The sequence below is a fragment of the Ornithorhynchus anatinus genome, chromosome 3 (assembly GCF_004115215.2).
Source record: "Ornithorhynchus anatinus isolate Pmale09 chromosome 3, mOrnAna1.pri.v4, whole genome shotgun sequence".
Lineage (NCBI taxonomy): Eukaryota > Metazoa > Chordata > Mammalia > Monotremata > Ornithorhynchidae > Ornithorhynchus > Ornithorhynchus anatinus.
In genome coordinates this window covers 26,116,469-26,137,456 of record NC_041730.1, presented here as the reverse complement: position 1 = coordinate 26,137,456, position 20,988 = coordinate 26,116,469, and the positions used below count along the sequence as shown (strand labels likewise).

The window sequence follows — 20,988 nt, the reverse complement described above, 5'->3', positions numbered from 1 at the left end:
CGTGCAAACAGAAACACATTTATAAAATCCACTATCAGGAAAATGAATTCTGTTACATACTACCCAGCCATACCCTGTGTAGCTTGCCATAAATATGCTGCAATTGCTCACTGAGTCTTCTTTACTTTGGCATCACTGAAACATACTGTCTGGGAGAATTACCATGGACAGAACTGCCTAGGTGACTTGAAAGTAGAACCAAAGTACATCAATAAAGAATTGAAAAGAAGTTTGGCTTCCAGAGTCGGAAGGGGGATAATATAAGGTGAAGAGTTCTTTGGTTAGGTTTCTGTTCAGTGTTGAAGTTTATTTATAGCCTTAGGCTTCTTGCAATATTAAAGAGACTGTCTTATTGGTTCCCATAGTTTCTTTCATGTGGCAGAAGAGGGCTGACATTTTCAATAACAGTTGTGAACTAGTGAAGGCCAGCCCAATCTTCCATTGATAATGCTTCGCCCCTAGATGCGTCTCTTGAACACTGACAAACTCACAAGAAGAGGGATTAGGAAGAGCCAAGGGATTCAGAGAAAACTAGGTTCATTAGTCCTTAGAGAAGCGTGAAGTCGGCAAGTGGGTGCAAGGAGAAGAAGATCAAAGGAAGGAAAAGGAGAGAAAGTCAAAAGCACTTACTATATGCAGAGCACTGTACTAAATGCTTGGCAGAGCACAATACAATGGAATTAGCAGACGTTCCATGTCCATAATGAGCTTAAAATAATGAAGACAATAGAATGAGGTACTATTGCAGACAACATTGGAAAAGGATTGCAATGGTGAGACAGATTATGGTAAGGGAGACATAAGGCTTCTTCTTAATGAAAATTTGTCAGCTGCAATATCAACATTCTAAATCTCAGTGTACCTCTCAGGGCCACACCTGGAGAGTTTCCAGTACTCTACCAGTCTCAACATGGGAGGGAGAGTCAAGCAGAGGTATATTCATTCCATTCCTAGCTTGGGCAGTGGCTAGTGAGTGGAAGGCAATCTGCTACAAGTCAAAACTCAACTGTGCTGGGCAGCAGCGGCATGGGAGAGAGTCGAGGGCAGAGACTCAGGTTTACTGGGCAAAAGGAGGCAATGGTAAACCGCTTCCATATTTTTACCAAGAAAATCATATGTATACGTTACTAGAACGGTAGTAGATGGAGGTGGGGCATTCTGGGAGAGACGTGTTCATGGAGTCATGGGGTGTGGGTATTGTGAAATAAATATACCTCTAAGGGATTAGGGCCTCTTGACTTCCCCCTCATTCCTATGCTACCCCTATGGATATGGTAATTTTATAACTGCACCTTTATGGCAGGAGATTCAGGAGTGTGGTGAGGTAGTTTAGATGGAGTGGGTCCAAACCCCAGAGACCACAATGGGAGTCGCTATAGGTCAGACATGACTCGACAGCATAAGACAATAACAACAACAAACCTCAGTGTGAATTGTCTGGCTAAAATTAAATGGTTGAACAAGGGGGTTCCAATTTATACCATCACATTACCCACAAATTAGGAAGATAGAAAAAATCTATATTTAATTTCTAGGAATTATTCTTACTTCCTATCAAGGGAGTTGGAGTGAAAGGGAATAAAACTGGAACCCTCCTTTCATTTTCAAGTGCCTCCTGATAAGGTTCCCTAGGAGAGGGGAAAGAAAGAGAAGCAGCGTGGCTTAGAGGAAAGAGCATGGGCTTGGGAGTCAGAGGTCGTGGGTTCGGATCCCGGCTCCGCCGCTTGTCAGCTGTGTGACCATGGGCAAGTCACTTAACTTCTCTGTGCCTCAGTTCCCTCATCTGTAAAATGGGGATTAAGACGGTGAGCCTCATGTGGGGCAACCTGATTACGCTGTATCTACTCCAGTGCTTAGAACAGTGCCCTGCACATAGTAAACGCTTAACAAATACCAACATTATTAAAGAAGGGAAAGGGGCCATTTTAAAGGAAGGGGGAAGTAATTACCAAGTTCTCTGTCAAGAAAGTGAAATGGATGTTTTAGTCAATTTGGTCCAGCTTTCAAAATGTCTACCTTAGAACTCTATGGAAATAGAATGGCAAACAGTGGAAATACACAAATTGTCCAGGTATGTTTATTAGTCCTAATACATCCCAAAGTTTTATCTTCTGTAGGCAATATACTGGTCTCATTTATGGAAAGTTACACTCTACAGATCTATGAAAACTGGCCTGTGACGTACTCATTATTTGCAAAACTTCATCATCCTCCACTCACAGAAACTGAGCTGCAGATTTATATGAATTAAGATAAAAAGCTTCCTCTATCCTGACTATATTATGAATACCAATAAATCCAAACCCATGCTTTATCACAATTAAGAGAAAGCCCAGTAGCCCATATAGGTTTCATATATATCTCACAGCAATCCTGACACCACAACATTTTCACAGATTACACTGTCAATCATAATACCCAGCAAGGGCAAGAAACCTATTTTCTACAGTGGCCTTGTCAATGAGTAGATCTCAAAGACTTTGTATGAGCTGCATAGGCCAAGAGGAAAAGAGATGAAGTAGACAGGGTATTTAATTAGGTCAAATGCAACAGACCTCATTAAAACTCATTCTCTTCCTGTATCCATTTAACATATTCTAGGGAGAAAAAGACAGACCGCTTCATGGTCCAGGTACTATAATTATTATTTTAATTAAGAGATGTTAGTGACAATCCTTGTTGATTCTCAATAGCCAAACACCCATGATCTAGATATCTGATGGGCTCCCAAGAGCTTACTACTGTGCTCTGCACACAGTAAACGCTCAATAAATATCATTGAATGAATGAACACAATATGCCCTCAAGAAATACTATTGTTTGATGGATAATAAGTGTTAATAGGCTTCTTGGAAGAGAATACAGTACCAGTTTTTAAGGCAATACCTAAGTATGCTTTTTTCTGAGGGCAGGGTGTAAACTAAACTGCCTTACAAGGACTCCTCTAGTTCCAGAATGCTATGGCAATCTCGGCTACAGTAAAAATGCTAATTATCCATCCTAAAGCAGAGTACCTTAACACAGATAATAACCAATGGATGCCACTAACAAGGATGAATCCATGTATTCATCTCTCCAAACACATAAGCACACAAACAACTTTCTTCAAACTCAGCTTTGCTGCCAGGGCTGCAGCTTCTCTATCACTAGACTTTAGCCCTTCTGCAGGAGCAGGAAGTCCTCAGAAGCTATGTAGGGCTTGGGGAAGGAAATATCCTAAAGCCAGGGAGACAGAAAAAGCAAATGGTCACTGAGTATTGGGGATTGACATAAGCCTAATGTGCTGTCTCACGTGGCTTCAGGGAAGACTCAGCAATCATTGGCATTTATTGAGCACTTATTGGGTGTGGAGTACTATGCTGAGAGGTGGAGAGCATACATACGCTACTATAGAGTTGATAGGCACGTTCGCTGACACAAGGAACTTACAGACCCTTGAAAATTCTGACAATTGTAAGAGAGAACTAAAGGGAGAGAAATCTTTCAAATCCTTGCTTCATCCAGGAAATCACAGCGGATTAAAGTTAGGGAAGCTTCTGGAATTACAATGAAGTTCCAAAGCACTCAGTATGAAATGAATGGGATTGAGGCATGTAAAAACAATTCATATAGTAAATGACTCTGTTTGGTAGGATGGTGTGGATCTCACGTAATGTTAAACATACTTGTGTTTCCTGCCTTTTGAGGGTCTTCTGCCTCAAAAACCTATTGGTCTTAAACCTAATAATAATTGTAGTATTTGTTAAGCACTTATGATGTATCAAGCATTGGGGTAGATACAAGATAATCAAGTCAAATACAGTGCCCGTCCAACATGGGGCTCACACCCTAAATAGGAGGGAGAACAGGTATCAAATCCTCATTCTACACATGAGGAAACCGAAGCAAGGAGAAGTTAAGTGACTTGCCCAAAGTCACACAGCAGGCAAATAACAGTGCTGGATTTTAAAACAAGTTCTCTAATTCCCCTGCCATATTCTATTCACTAGGATACTCTGCTACCAACACTCTGCTGAAGAGAGTTTATTTTTCTACAACGAAGAACCATCATATTAGTTCGAAGAACACTAATGAAAATTACAAATAATCTGAGTAGCCACCATATTTACATATATAAATTTTCTAATTTTAATAAATTTATTCCATTGTTCTTATATCTTTAATCACTTTCCCTTCTTTTTTCCCTTCTTTTTTTCTTCCCTTATCCTTTCTCTTAATTCCCCTTATTAATTCACTCAGAGCATTTAGGTATAAAGGCCATTGCAGTAAAAAATATTCAAAGGGTCAGGACAAAACGCAGAAATAAAAAAGTCATTATACTGGGAAAATTTTCAAATTGACTACATTAAACATATGTTAACATTTCATATTATGTTAGGCAAGTAATGCTTTCCTATTCTCTGTGAACTCTAATTCTTACATTTTCTAACTAGTTCCGAGAGTATCAAATGATATTTATTGAGCATCATGTATCTGTGGTCTTAAAATATATGATATAGACTGAAAATGAAATATATAGATTTAAAAACCTTCCACCTTAGTGTAGAGATAAACACGACTTCACTGTAAATTCATATTTGTTCTTGAATGCTATGCATCTAAGTGTCTGTACGTTATGGTGAATTATATCCATCCACCCAGACAATTAACCATCTTTTTAGAGAAGTTTGGGTTTTTTTAATAATCTATTTTAGAATCCTCATGCCCATTTTAATAAATGTTTTCTTTGTTTAACCATCCAAAAGTTAGGCCCTTTTGAAGAAACTATCTGGACTCACCTAAATTCAATTCAGCACCTTTTCCAATATTTTATGCTTGTCTTTGTGACCATGAGACAGAGAAAAGAGTACACTTTAGTTCTATTACTAGTAGTAGCTGCTGTTGTTGCTGCTGTTGTTGTTGTGAAGTAGCATGGCCTACAAAGGCCTGGGAGTCAGAGGACCTGTGTTTGAATCCTGTTCTTCCATTTACCTGCTGCGTGACCTTGGGCAAGTCACTTCACTTCTCTGTGCCTCAGTTCCCTCATCAGCAAAATGGTGATTCAGAGTCTGTTCTCCCTCCCACAGTGTGAGCCCATCGTGAGACCTGATTATCTTGGATCTATCCTAATGCTTAGTACAGTACTTGAGATATAGTAAGTGCTTAACAATTATCATTATTATTATTACTACTAATAATAATAGTAATAGTAATGTTTATGGGCTGTCCACTGGGTGCAATGGATTGTACTAAGAGTTTGAGAAAAGAAATCACAGAAATGACATACTCTCAGTCCACAATGATTTACATCATTGAATTTCATGCCCATAAATCCTTAGGATGGGTATATTTTGAATATTCATTCATTCAGTAGTATTTACTGAGCATTTACTATGTGCAGAGCACTGTACTAAGTGCTTGGGAAGTACAATTCAGCAACAAATAGAGACAATCCTTGCCCACAACAGGCTACAGTGCTGGAGATTTTTGGTGGCTTTGATTGACTTGGCAGCTTGGGAGCTACTCAAGAAGACTTGTTGGAAGAGAAAGATTTTATGAGGTCACTGTGGTCTGTCGGGTTTGGGGATGGATTGTTTCTAGGGCTAGGATAATGGTCAGTTGTTTAGATACTTTAAATAAGTCACTCTCTCCTTGTTGTCCTAGGCCTCCACTTGCAAACTTAACAAATTCAATGGACATCTTTAGCAGCAAAAAATAATTAGTAATGGAGCTGAGAATGCTATACTCCCTGATGTTTCTGAGGATGAATTGAACTCAGCTTCTTACTGCATCAGAAGAAAGAGGCTGCAATTTCCATTTTGTACTTTGCAGCATAATTTGTTTTCACAAATCAAATTAATCTACTTTTCTTTGGCTGGCATCATGCAATCAGTTGCAAATGCTAATTGGAAATGTCTGTTTCATTTGTCAAATCATGACAATGAGACAGGCAGAAAAGATTTCTAGAAAAAAAATCTACTGCTACTGCCAGGATTGCCCCCCTGCAATCCCAACCTTGCAATTGTAATTCTCCCAGAAGTTTGTTTACCAGAACACTGAACACTCCATTTCCCCATTTTCCTTCCTGAATTTTCTAATCACAGGACCCAGTAATAAATAGCTTCAGAAGTGAAGTCATAAACCATAAAGGTGCAGTTATAAGATTACCAAATCCATAGGGGGAAAGTCAAGAGGCCCTAATCCCTTAGAGGTATATTTATTTCACAATAGCCACACTCCCTGTAGTTGTCATTATCATTAGCAGGTACATAATCCACACTCAGGATAATAAGCACCTTTGTAAAACTGAAGATGGCAGCAATTTAACGTTGATCAGATCTACCTGAGTTTTGACTAAGTGTTTTCAATTAAAAGCACCTGTATTTGTGCCTTTAAAGAGGCTCCCCACTAACCCCAACACTGGGGAAAATAATCTGAAGGTTTAGATTCAGTTATGCAAGGAGCAGAGGTAGGGCAGTTATCATTAAAGTGTCCTCCATCTTGTGCCCCCTTCTCATCAAGCAAGTGTGAGAAGTGGCATTAGGGGCCAAGAAGCCAGTGTATTTGTGTGACAGGTCATTAATAAGGGAGCCAACAACAATAAATTGTTTCTGGGTTCCCCCATCATTCCTGCTTCCCTCTGCTGTATTGTACTTCCCTGCAAACAGTTCTCTGCAAACAGTAAACTCTCAATATAATCCATTAACTGGGGGGACAATTTTATAAGCTAATACCCTTCCAATAGCGCTGGCAAGGAAGACGATGTCAACGAATGGGATATCATGTGTTCTTGTTTCCATTTCCAGTTTGTCACTATCAGCTGGGAAACTCTGAACTTGGTCCCGTATGCCTCAATTTTTCATTCCTATAATCGGGTTGATATTTATTGATCTTCCTCACAAAGGATCAGGAGCACTTCATTTAAAGCTTCCTTGGAATAATTATAAATGTAAAGCAATATATTGAAAAGCTGATTTATGTAGGGAAGGGAGTGTGATGTACAAATAGTTAGCGATCTGTATTTTCACATTATATATGAATATTTCCTTAAAGATACTTTGTAGGCTGCCAAACCTGCTGAAGGCAAAGATAATTAGCTATCATTTATTAAACTCCAATGTTGCAATTGGGACCATACTTAGCAACTGAATCCACAAAGAATCCGTATCATTGCAGACTGAAAATATGAAGGACAGTGGATATCAAAAGACTGTACTAACAGAGATGTAATTACACACACAAATGACAACTCAGTATCTATAGCTAAACCAAAGCCAGGATAACTGAGAAAAAAGAAGAGCCGATCTCTCTGAGCCCATTTTCAAGCCATTTATCTATTTGTCAAAGGTGATGGAACTCAGATCCCATGAGATCCTTTTTGCCGTTCTTTGCCCCACTTTAAATCCAGTTGCTAATCCATCCCAAGTCATAAGAAGAATAAAAATCACATTATTTGGTGATGGGCACTACCAAGCCTATACAATAATCTCCACAACTTGAATGAGAAATGGAAGTGCTTTTATAGTCTCCCCATATCATCCGTAAACTCACTGGGGACAGGCCAACTCCCTCTCAGCCCCTGTCTGCCACGCAGGACATCTCCAACCCCTGCCTCATCGCAGTCTATCATTGACCCTACTACCTCATGTTACCTCAACACCTTCGAATTTTGGGGGTGCCCTTCAACTCCCCTTGGGGCCACACCATCCCAAGATGTTGGAGTTGGGACCAAGAGTGATAAATGGGGCCACTGTAGATCGAAGGATGCCAACGTCTTTCTCAACTGCCACAAAAAGTCACAGAATCTGACTGATAGCCCAAGGGACTAATGATGGTTCACACCAGGTGGAACATGTTTGGAAGGGCCAAAGGGAGTTGACTGTGCCAGGTAGGGGCAGCCTTATGCAAATGACCGGAAGCCATGTGCTAAGAATGGGATTATAGGTGTCTGACTTGGAGTAAGCTGTTATGTCTGTGTTCTCTATACCATATCTCAGTGGGAGTGGTAGTCATTGGCATCTTTATTTGTCCAATCGTGATGTAGGTTTGAGAGATGCAGAGTGCCGGCTCTCATTCATCTTTGAGGGTGAAGTCCTCAACTCAGCTGTTTCAAGGAGAATTGTTATTGCAGCTTGCCTACTCCAGACAAGTGCATAGACTTTATCTAGCCTTTCCTCACTGTAGTGGAAGATTGATCTTTGTTGATTCTCTCACTAGGAGAAGTCATATCTTAGGAGCAATTAAATTATCAAGAAGGCACTTGTAGTGGGGGATGAGAAAAATGTCAGTTTATAAGATGTTGAGTTTGGAAAAGCATACATAGTGTAACACAGCTTTCATTATATTTCAATTCACTGAGAAAGTTCCCAAGTCAATGATCCCTTATGTCCCATCTGCTCTACAGATGATAGATATCATACATAAATAGGTTATATTGACTATTTAATTATATATACAATAATAATAGATTGGAATATAGCTATATAGAATAAAAATAATTTAGTGTGAAAGATTGGGTTAGCTAGAAAAAACGTCTTTATACCAGAGTTGTCCCTCCCTATTTAGACTGAGTCCCATATGGTTTGGGAATGTGTTCAACCTGATTTTGTATCTATGCCCATGTTCATCACAATGGCTGGAACATAGAAAACACTTAATACCATAATTATAAATATCATAGTTACTGTCAAAGACTTCAGCTGGTTACTGTTGTATGTTCTAAAAAAAACTTCCCTGGAAATTGTTATCATTTGGGCTGGCAGAGTTTACAGTGTATAGGTACAGCGTGGCTCAGTGGAAAGAGCACGGGCTTTGGAGTCAGGGGTCATGAGTTCAAAACCCAGCTATGCCACATCAGCTGTGTGACTGTGGGCCAGTCACTTCACTTCTCTGTGCCTCAGTTACTTCATCTGTAAAATGGGGATTAAGACTGTGAGCCCCATGTGGGACAACCTGATTCCCCTGTGTCTACCCCAGCGCTTAGAACAGTGCTCTGCACATAGTAAACACTTAACAAATACCAACATAAGATACATCTGTGTAAGAACTACCATCAACTTCAATTTTCCGAGCACATGCAGATGCTCATTCTCATGATCAGGATTGTGCCCAGGCTAAACTTAGTAGTAGTAAAATTGAACTGGTGATGGTAACAGTAGTTACAGCACATATTAGTGCAGTGTGCTGAACTAAGTACTTGCAAAGTACAGAATAATAAAGTGACATATTCCCTGTCCACAGAGATCTTACATTCTAATAGGGAAGACAGATGTGAATGAGTGTACCTAGACCTTACAGAAATCAGAGTTCACATGCATATTCAGGAATATACTAGACGATTGACCATCCTGTCTCCATTCTATCTCCTTCCAATATTGTAGTAGACATCCTGTCTCCATTTAATCTCCTTCTTGTAGTAGATCAATCATTTTAAGTTTGGGCAGTGATGTATCCATTATGTTACCATAGAACCACTCCTAAGAACTGGTTCTGACTGGAAGGTGGAGTACAGGCAACACAAGGGGATTGGGTAGGATTTGGGGAGCGCACCGGAAGAGTTGCGGTCGAGTGGAACGTGGAAATGCTTGCAAATAAAGGTACAGGGGTGGGACGCCTCAGAGCTGTTCGTCACTCGTACCACCCTGGGGTGAATTGCTATTGTATTGTGTCTTACTGTACCATGTTGCTATATTAGCGATTTCACTTGTTATTGTTTATTGTCGTCAGTGCTGCCATCCACCTCTCTGGCCTCACCAGCCGCCTGACTTTGAGTTTGATCAGGTCGCCCCTTAATCGAGCCTACCCCCGACCTTGGGCATCGCCCCCTTATTAACACTACTGTATTATATCATACTGTATCATGTTGCTATATTAACACTACTGCATTGTATCATACTATATCATGTTGCTATATTACCGATTTCATTTGTTACTGCTAATTGTTGTCAGTGCTGCCACCCAACTCTCTGGCCTCGCCATGTCCCTCCTCCCCCCCTCCTCCCTCCCACCCCTTCCTATCCTCCCCTTCCCCTTCCCCCATCTCGCTCAGCTCTTTCCCGCTCTCTCCTCTGTCTCCTCCCCCCTCCCCTCCCCTCCCCCGCCCTAGAACCCCACTTTACCAGCGCTACCCCTCTTCCTCCTCCCCCTACTCTCCCCACCACCAAACCCCGTCCTCACCCACTCCCCGCTTCTCTCTTCCCCACCCACGCCCCATCCCAGTCCTCCTGTCCCACCGCTACCCCTCATCCCGCTCTCCCCATCCAGGGCCCCGCCACCTCCTTCCCATCCAAACCCTCCCCTCCCCCCGCCCTTTCCCCCTCCCCCCCCTTGCACCCACAGCTACTTTCAAGTGTGGCCTCTGGAACCCCTCGCTCTATTACAGGTAAGCTACCTTTCGTCCATGACCTTTTCTTCTCCCGCTCTCTCCTCCTCCTCGCCCTTTCGGAAACGTGGCTCACTCCCGAAGACACGGTCTCCGCCGCTGCTCTCTCCGACGGAGGCCTCTCCTTCTCCCACTCCCCCAGACTCACCGGTAAGGGAGAAGGCGTCAGCTTCCTCCTCTCACCCCATTGCCGCTTCCGCACTATCCCTCCTCCCCCCTCCCTCTCCTTCCCCTCCTTCGAAGCCCATATCATTCGCCTCTACCACCCCCTCCAGATACTTGTCGCTGTCATCTACCGCCCTCCTGGTCCCACCTCCGACTTCTTCAACCACCTTGACCCCTTTCTCACCTTCCGTCTCTCCTCTCTGCCCACTCTGATCCTCGGAGACTTGAACATCCATATGGATGTACCCGATGACTCCTCTGCCGCCCGCCTGCTATCCCTCCTCGACTCTGCTGACCTCCTCCTCCACCATACCGCGCCCACTCACCGACTCGGTCACACCCTCGATCTCGTCATCTCCTACCGCTGCACTATCTCCTCCCTCACCAACTCTGAAATCCCTCTCTCTGACCATAACCTTCTCACCTGCCTCATCTCTCACATTTCCTCCCCCTGCAAATCTTCGCTACTGCCCCACAGAGACCTCCGCTCTCTTGATCCCATCCATCTTTCCAAAAGCATCTCTCCTCACCTTGCCGCCCTGTCCTCACTTCCCACTCTCGATATCAGGTCTCCGCTCTCAACTCCACCCTCTCTACTCATCTCGACTCTCTTGCCCCCCTTTCCCTCCGCCGCTGTCGCTCCACTAACCCACAGCCCTGTATCACCTCCTCTGTCCGCCTCCTACGCTTCTACACTCGAGATGCTGAGCGCTGCTGGCGAAGGTCAAAGCACCAAGCCAACCTCACACACTTCAAATTTATCCTTTCCTGCCTTAGCTCTGCCCTCTCCTCCGCCAGGCAAAACTTCTTCTCCTCTCTCATCGACACCCATGCCCGTCACTCCCGCAGATTGTTCTGGACCTTTAACTCTCTCCTTAGGCCCCCTGTTCCTCCCCCTCCCCCATCTCTCACCCCCAATGATCTGGCCACCTATTTCCTCACGAAAATCAACACAATCAGGTCTGAGCTCCCCAAAGTCACCCCTCCGCCTCTCCCCTCCCCCCCACCAACCCTCTCCCCTACTTTCCCATCCTTCCCTGCAGTATCCTCAGAGGAGATCTCCTCCCTCCTCGCAAGTGCCACCCCCTCCACCTGCGCCTCGGACCCCATTCCCTCTCACTTTATTAAAACCATCGCCCCTGCCCTCCTCCCTTCCTTAACTTCTATTTTTAACCACTCAATCTCCAATGGCTCCTTCCCCTCTGCCTTCAAACATGCCCACGTCTCCCCCATCCTAAAAACACCCGCTCTTGACCTCACTTCCCCCTCCAGTTATCTCCCTATCTCCCTACTACCCTTCCTTTCCAAAATCCTAGAACGAGTCGTCTACAATCGATGCTTAGAATTCCTTAACTCCTATTCTCTCCTAGACCCACTCCAATCTGGCTTCCGTCCCCTCCACTCTACCGAGACTGTTCTCTCTAAGGTCACCCGTGACCTTCTTCTTGCCAAATCCAATGGCTCCTACTCCATTCTAATCCTCCTGGACCTCTCTGCTGCCTTTGACACTGTCGACCATCCCCTCCTCCTCCATACCTTATCTCACCTTGGCTTCACGGACTCCGTCCTCTCCTGGTTCTCCTCTTACCTCTCTGGCTGGTCATTCTCGGTCTCCTTCACTGGCGCCTCCTCCCCTTCCCATCCTTTAACTGTTGGAGTTCCTCAAGGGTCAGTTCTTGGCCCTTTTCTGTTCTCCATTTACACTCACTCCCTTGGTGAACTCATTCACTCTCACGGCTTTGACTACCATCTCTACGCAGATGACACGCAGATCTACATCTCCGTCCCTGTCCTCTCCCCCTCCCTTCAGGCTCACATCTCCTCCTACCTCCGGGATGTCTCCACCTGGATGTCGGCCCGCCACCTAAAACTCAACATGAGCAAGACTGAGCTCCTCATTTTCCCTCCCAAACCCGGTCCTCTCCCAGACTTCCCTATCACCGTGGATGGCATGACCATCCTTCCCATCTCTCAGGCCCGCAATCTCGGTGTCATCCTTGACTCGTCTCTCTCGTTCATCCCACACATCCTATCCGTTACCGAGACCTGCCGGTTTCACCTTTACAATATCGCCAAGATCCGCCCTTTCCTCTCCACCCAAACGGCTACCTTACCGCTACAGGCTCTCGTTATATCCCGGCTAGACTACTGTGTCAGCCTTCTCTCTGATATCCCTTCCTCCTCTCTCGCTCTGCTCCAGTCTATTCTTCACTCCGCTGCCCGGCTCATCTTCCTGCAGAAACGATCTGGGCATGTCACTCCCCTTCTTAAACAACTCCAGTGGTTGCCTATCAACCTCCGCTCCAAACAAAAACTCCTCACTCTAGGCTTCAAGGCTCTCCATCACCTTGCCCCTTCCTACCTCTCCTCCCTTCTCTCTTTCTACCGCCCACCCCGCACGCTTCACTCCTCTGCCGCCCACCTCCTCACCGTCCCTCGGTCTCGCCTATCCTGCCGTCGACCCCGGGTCACGTCCTCCCGCGGTCCTGGAACGCCCTCCCTCCTCACCTCCGCCAAACTGATTCTCTTCCCCTCTTCAAAACCCTACTTAAAACTCACCTCCTCCAAGAGGCCTTCCCAGACTGAGCGCCTCTTCTCCCTCTACTCCCTCTATCACCCCCCCTTCACGTCTCCGCAGCTTAACCCTCTTTTCCCCCCATTTCCCTCTGCTCCTCCCCCTCTCCCTTCCCATCTCCTCAGCACTGTACTCGTCTGCTCAACTGTATATATTTTCATTACCCTATTTATTTTGCTGATGAAATGTACATCACCTTGATTCTATTTAGTTGCCATTGTTTTTACGAGATGTTCTTCCCCTTGACTCTATTTATTGCCATTGTTCTTTTCATTCATTCATTCATTCATTCATTCATTCAATAGTATTTATTGAGCGCTTACTATGTGCAGAGCACTGTACTAAGCGCTTGGGATGAACAAGTCGGCAACAGACAGAGACAGTCCCTGCCGTTTGACGGGCTTACAGTCTAACCGGGGGAGACGGACAGACAAGAACAATGGCAATAAACAGCGTCAAGGGGAAGAACATCTCGTAAAAACAATGGCAACTAAATAGAATCAAGGCGATGTACAATTCATTAACAAAATAAATAGGGTAACGAAAATATATACAGTTGAGCGGACGAGTACAATGCTGTGGGGATGGGAAGGGAGAGGTGGAGGAGCAGAGGGAAAAGGGGAAAATGAGGCTTTAGCTGCGGAGAGGTAAAGGGGGGATGGCAGAGGGAGTAGAGGGGGAAGAGGAGCTCAGTCTGGGAAGGCCTCTTGGAGGAGGTGATTTTTAAGTAGGGTTTTGAAGAGGGAAAGAGAATCAGTTTGGCGGAGGTGAGGAGGGAGGGCGTTCCAGGACCGCGGGAGGACGTGACCCGGGGTCGACGGCAGGATAGGCGAGACCGAGGGACGGTGAGGAGGTGGGCGACAGAGGAGCGGAGCATGCGGGGTGGGAGGTAGAAAGAGAGAAGGGAGAAGAGGTAGGAAGGGGCAAGGTGATGGAGAGCCTTGAAGCCTAGAGTGAGGAGTTTTTGTTTGGAGCGGAGGTCGATAGGCAACCACTGGAGTTGTTTAAGAAGGGGAGTGACATGCCCAGATCGTTTCTGCAGGAAGATGAGCCGGGCAGCGGAGTGAAGAATAGACCGGAGTGGGGCGAGAGAGGAGGAAGGGAGGTCAGAGAGAAGGCTGACACAGTAGTCTAGCCGGGATATAACGAGAGCACGTAACAGTAAGGTAGCCATTTGGGTGGAGAGGAAAGGGCGGATCTTGGCGATATTGTAGAGGTGAAACCGGCAGGTCTTGGTAACGGATAGGATGTGTGGGGTGAATGAGAGGGACGAGTCAAGGATGACACCGAGATTGCGGGCCTGAGAGACGGGAAGGATGGTCGTGCCATCCACGGTGATAGAGAAGTCTGGGAGAGGACCGGGTTTGGGAGGGAAGATGAGGAGCTCAGTCTTGCTCATGTTGAGTTTTAGGTGGCGGGACGACATCCAGGTGGAGACGTCCTGGAGGCAGGAGGAGATCCCGTTCTTGTCTGTCTGTCTCCCCCTATTAGACTGTAAGCCCGTCAAAGGGCAGGGACTGTCTCTATCTGTTGCCGACTTGTTCATTCCAAGCGCTTAGTACAGTGCTCTGCACATAGTAAGCGCTCAATAAATATGAATGAATGAATGAATGAATGAATGGGCAGGCAGCCACTTTCCACCCTTTCCTGCTCTCACGGCCCGCTCTCTTGAGTCTCTTGAGTCTGTTCATTTCTACACCAAGATCACGAAACCCTCTCATGCGACTGCGAGATCAGAGTCATTTTTATTGAGTATATTTATTGAGCACTTACTATGTGCAGAGCACTGTACTAAGCGCTTGGAAAGTACAATACAGCAATAAAGAGAGAATCCTTGCCCACAACGCACTTACTGTCTGCAGGGGGCAGGGAGAAGACAGTCATCAAAATAAGTTAACAGGCATCAAAATATAGAAATATAATTATAGATATGTACATATATACATAAGTGCTGTGGGGCGGGGAAGAGGGGAGAGCAAAGGGAGTGAGTTGAAGTGGTGCAGAAGGGAGGAGAAGCTGAAGAAAAGGAGGCTTAGTCTGGGAAGGCCTCTTGGCAGAGGTGTGCCTTCAGTAGGGCTTTGAAGCGGGGAAGGGTGATTGTTGGGCGGATGTGAGGAGAGAGGGTATTCCAGGCCAGAAGTGGGATGTGGGCCAGGGGTCAGTGGTGAGACAGGTGAAATCAAAGCACAGTGAGAAGATTTGCACTAGAGTGGAGTGTGTGTCTGGAAAGTAGAAGGAGAGAAGGGAGGTGAGGTAAGACGGGGCGAGGTGATGGACAGCTTTGAAGCCAAGTAGTTGCCTAGTAACATCTGGAGATTTTTGAGGAGTGGGGTGACATGCCCTGAAAGTTTCTGTAGAAAGATAATCCGGGCAGTGGAGTGAAGAGTGGACTGAAGTGGGGAACGGCAGGAGGTCGGGAGGTTAGAAAGGAGGTTGATGCAAGTAATCCAGTCAGGATAGAATGAGTGATTGTACTAACGTGGTAGTGGTTTGGATGGAGCAGAAAGAGTGGATCTAGGCAATGTTGTGAAGGTGAGACAGGCAGGATTTGGTGATAGATTGGATATATGGGGTGAAAGAGAGAGCAGAGTCAAGGATGACACCAAAGTTGTGGGCTTGTGAGACGGGAAGGATGGTTGTGCTGTCTACAGTGACAGGAAAGTTTGGGAGAGGACAGGGTTAGGTAGGGAAGATAAGGAGCTCTGTCTTGGACATGTTGAGTTTGAGATGGTGGGAGGACACCCAAGTAGAGGTGTTCTGAAGGCAGGAGGAGATTTGAGCCTAGAGGGAGGGAGAGAGAACAGGGGAGGAGATATAGATTTGGGTGTCATCCACAGCGAGATGACAGTTGAAACCATGGGAGCAAATGAGTTCTCCAAGGCAGTGAGTGTAGATGGAGAATAGAAGGGGACCAAGAACTGAACCCTTGAGGGACCCCTCCAGTTAGTAGATGGGAGGGGAAGGAGGAACCCGTGAAGGAGACTGAGAATGAAAGGCCAGAGAGATAAGAAGAGAGAGAACCAGGAGAGGACATAGTCAGGGAAGCCAAGGTTGGATAATGTATAGAGAAGAAGGAGATGGTCCACAGTGTCAAAGGCAGCCGAGAGATCAATGAGGATTAGCATGGAGCAGGAACCATTGGATTTGGCAAGAAGAATGTCACTGGTGACCTTAGAGAGGGCAGTTTCAGTGGAGTGAAGGGGAAGAAAACCAGATTTGAGGGGGTCCAGAAGAGAGCTGAAGTAGAGGAATTCAAGGCAGAGAGTGTAGACAACTCACTCAAGGAGTTTGGAGAGGAAGGGTAGGAGGGAGATGGGGCAATAACTGGAGGGGGCTGATTAGATTGATTAGAGTTCACTTGTATAAGCAATTGAAATTACAACTGGTGTGCTTCCAATCAGAAACATTTGAAGAGTGCTCACCGAGAGAACCCCTCCACTTACTTTCCAGATTACAGATTTGTTTTTATTTCAGTTAGGTGAAATGATGCTACAATGTCACATGAAATTTCAATGTTGAAGAGAGAAATGGAGTTTCACCTTATGTGAGAACTTTGTCTTGTTTGACAAATTTTAAATTGTTACATTTATTATATTACCCTTCCTAGTGCACCTGAATCCAAGCAAGTAACTTTAAAGGTAAAGTTGTGATTCACCTGCCAGTCTCATTTATGGATTTTTCAAGGCAAGACATTTGGGGCAATCTGTCCACTGGGAGGGGTAGGGGAGGCAAAGGGGGTTTGGGTTGAAAGAAGACAGAGAAAAGAAGCAAGTGACAAAATTGAATGATATATGCATACAGAGGTAAGTATATATAAGGAAAGGAATGGGCTCTAGTACAGTTATATATTAGACAGATATGGTCTAAAAGTGAGTAGCAGCAATTTTTGAGAGGGTGCTATTAGGGTATGAAACATAGGAAAAGGAAGGCTGACAGGGATGGGATTGCTACTTTTTAATGACCCAGCTGTTTGGAGGATAATTAAAATTTTAGTTCCTTATGTAATTAAATTAAATATTTTAATTTATGCCATTGAGGATTGCAAATCTTAAAAAAAAAATCAGTTTCTAAAACAGAGTAACTGCTGAAAAGATTGCAGTATACCACCTAGTTGTTAAGAGTCTGCAGATTGGGAACTATATAATCAAATTGTTCCAACTTTGGCTTCCATTTTTCCATTTTCTGAAAATGTATTTGCAATCATGTGCTAAACTAAGCCTTGCCTGGCAATTTCATTTGATCACAGGCCGCCTTGTGATCAGTGGATGGTATTTGTTGAGCACCTACTGTGTTCAGATCACTGTACTAAGCGTTTGGGAGAGTACAGTGTAAAAGAGATGGTAGACATGCTCCCAGCACACAGTGAGGCGGGGAGAGAATAATATGAATAAATAAATTTATACATATATAGCTAAAGGCTGTGGGTCTGAGAAAGGAGCAAAGACAACACAGAAGGTAGTGGGAGAATAAATATGATGTGAAAGTATAGCCAGGATGACCGAGGTAGTGAAACCATTTGTATTTTCCATTTTTCCATGCTCAATTTTTGATTACATAATGAAACACTGATTTTTACTGCATTATACTCCACAAAAATGAATAGCAGACACAAGCTTACAAAACTTGTCATATATTTGCTTATAAAAATAGTAATGATTGTGCTTTAAATACACATGCTTTCTGAACTAAGAGCCAAGGTAGATACAAGATGATGAGATCAAACCCAGTCCCTGTACTACATGGGGCTCACATTCTAAGGGGGAGGGAAAACAGGTATCTTATCCCAATTTTTCAGATGTGGAAATTGAGGCACAGAGGAGTTAAGTGACTTGCCCAAGGTCATGCAGCAGGTACAGAGGTACAGAGCACAGATTTGAACCCAGATCCCCTGACTTCCAAGACTATGTTCTTTCCGCTAGCCCAAGCTACTTCTTAGAGCTATGCTGCCTATCATCTTAGACCTGATTTGAAAACAAGCTTAGACTTGTTTTCAGTATTTCATTTGATTCTGAACTGCACTTCTAAAAGGAATCAAATGACATGAAACTTACAAGATGTTCAGTGATAAAGAAAACTAGATTTCAGATTTACTTGCTATTTCAATGGAGAGAGTGTGGGTAAAAATGACATCATAAAATGGAAAAGGAGGAAAATTCTGACTGTTTAGAAATATTTTTTCCACCTAGTAGGCACTCAATAAATTCCAATGAATTGATCAATAAAAGAATAAATGAGTAAATTAAAAAATGAGGTGGTAAGATATGTAGAAAGGAAAACAAAAATGTCAACAGCATGGCAAGCAACACGACCTAGTGGGAAAAGCACGGGCCTGGAAATCAAAGGCGCTACATTCTAATACTGGCTCTTGGATTGCACGTGTCTGCTGTGCGATTTTGGGCAAGCAATTTAATTTCTCTGTGCCTCAGTTCACTCATCTGCAAATTGGGTATTCAATACCTGTTCTCCCCCCTACTCTGTGAGTTCTATGTGGGACCTGATTGTCCTGTATCTACCCCAGTGGTTGGCCCATAATAAAAGCGCCTAACAAATATCACAGTTCATTGCAGAGCTCTGCATATAGTAAAGGCTCAAAAAATAGACTGAATTCATTGATGGTAGACAATATGAAAAAATTGTCTTGTTTGCAGTCAAAGATTCCAGGCTCTGGGGGAATTCTAGGGATTCCATAATGTCTCATATAAGAAATTTAATTTGAATAAATTTGAATATACAGAAGATGGACAATAACGGAGTTATGAATATAGATCCTATGGAACACTAGAAAATGCCTCCCACCAACAGAGGGGTCAAAGTCTAGGCCAGACTCTTTCTTGGGTTTTACGATGATGAAAGAAATCATCTAGGATTGGGCAAGAGATGGGAAAGAACCTTGTGTGCCTCAGTGCATATTCATTACATCCCTTAATTTATTATCATGTTTACAGCCAAACTGCAGAGCAAATTATATTCTACCTCAGTCCCCAAAGGGGTTTTCATCTTTCTGGTTTGGATGGGCACCAAAATAAAGCACATTAAAGAGAGCAATGGCAATGTCGATTGTTAATTTTTAACATGCAGGAGATGTCAGCGCTCCTTGAAAAATAACAATAAAAGGTGACTCCCCTATCAGTGAAAAATTAAATCACATTTCAAAGCATGATATCAGAACTACCAGGAATTTTTCTCCGGAAAAAAACGAGAGAGGCAGAATCTCCTTATACTGAAAGCTTCCAGAATGAAACCCCCACTCTAACGAAATGAGATGGAATGCTTCAGGGGACTGGCATCTTCCGTTACCTGTGCTGAGTGAGAGTCCATTACAGGAAAATGAAGTTCATTAATCAGTGATATCTATTGAGTGTTTCCTATGTGCAGAGCACTGTACTCAGTGCTTGGAAAGGTACAATATAGTTGGTAGGCATAGTCATGGAACTGTGACTTGAAATCTCAGTAGTGGAGGAGAAAAACTGCCAAAATCTGCAGTGTAATGCTTTTAAAGGAAAGCCCAAGGCCTACTTTCCCCAGTATTTTAATTCATTCATTCATTCAAAGTGTTTATTGAGCACTTACTATGTGCAGAGCACTGTATTAAGCGCTTGGAATGTACAATTCGGCAACAGATAGAGACAATCCCTGCCCAATGACGGGCTCACAGTCTAATGGGGGGAGACAGACAGCAAAGCAAAACAGACCAAAACAAAACAAGACATCATCAAGATAAATACAATCAAGGAGTTATATACCTCATTAACAAAATAAATAGGGTAATAAATAATATATAAATGAGTACAGTGCTGAGGGGAGGGGAAGGGGGGAAGAGCAGAGGGTGGGAGGGGGGAAGCAGAGGGCAAGGGGAAGCTCAGTCTGGGAAGGCCTCTTGGAGGAGGTGAGCTCTCGCTAGGGCTTTGAAGAGGGGAACAGAGTTAGTTTGGCAGAGGTGAGGAGGGAGGGCGTTCCAGGACAGCGGTAGGACATGGGCCAGGGGTCGATGGTGGGATAGGCACAAACGGGGGACCATGAGGTGCTGAGCGGCAGAGGAGTGAAATGTACGGGGTGGGCAGTAGAAAGAGAGAAGGGAGGTGAGGTAGGAGGGGGCAAGGTGATGGAGAGCTTTGAAGCCAAGAGTGAAGAGTAATGCTTGGCAAGGGTAGGCTTTAATGCTTGGTAAGGCTAGGCTTTTGGTCACTCTTTGCTCTTTTGAGGATCAGTGCTCTACCCTGCCCTCAGGAGAGTGGGAAAGACTGTGGCTTTGTGGATTCCCCATCATGTACCCAGGATGGGAGGGAGCTTCATGCCATTGGCTACAAGGTATCTGCTCTTTCTCTGCTATTTAGAAGGATTTATCCTTAGCCTGGCCTTATTACTATTCACAGATATTAAAAGATGTAGCAATCGGGACAACGGAGTGCTAGGCAGAGATAACAACTAAGGCTATTATATTTAGCACAGGGAAGATGAAAAGCCCATTTTTCTCATAGAAACTCTGCAGCATCAAAGATTAAGGTGAAATGGCCTGTCTAGAAAAGGTATGGGAAAAGGGCAACTGCAGCTAGAGCCCCAGTGAATTTTCCTCTTAAATATCTGTACCCCTCAGACAGAGGAATTATCCTTGTTGACTCCCATTTACGACACTCTTACATTATGTGAGCAATATAGCCCAGGAAATGGGAGGACATTTAAAGACCAGAGACTCACAGCCCTGACACCTCTATATCACGGGCCCCCAAATAGGTGCTCAGTGAAGGTTTTCCTGAGAGGCATACGACCAGCAGCTGCAGCAAGCAGCACAGCATCAAAGCATTAGTATTTGCTCTGCGTTAACTCAACGCAGCCAAGAAACATGAATAATGCAGAAAAATGAGGGGACTCAGGGAAAAGAATTAGGCCG

At 44.3% G+C, this 20,988-nt stretch overlaps 1 protein-coding gene and 1 non-coding gene across 3 annotated transcripts in view; one reads left to right on the top strand and one right to left on the bottom strand.

The window, feature by feature from the left end:
- LRRC4C (leucine rich repeat containing 4C) overlaps positions 1-20,988 on the bottom strand; it is a 979,945-nt gene that overhangs the window by 857,735 nt on the left and 101,222 nt on the right. The window lies entirely within an intron of this gene.
- Positions 860-996, top strand: LOC114810646. The gene has a single exon (XR_003758341.1). It is a non-coding gene; the product is annotated as a small nucleolar RNA SNORA7 (small nucleolar RNA).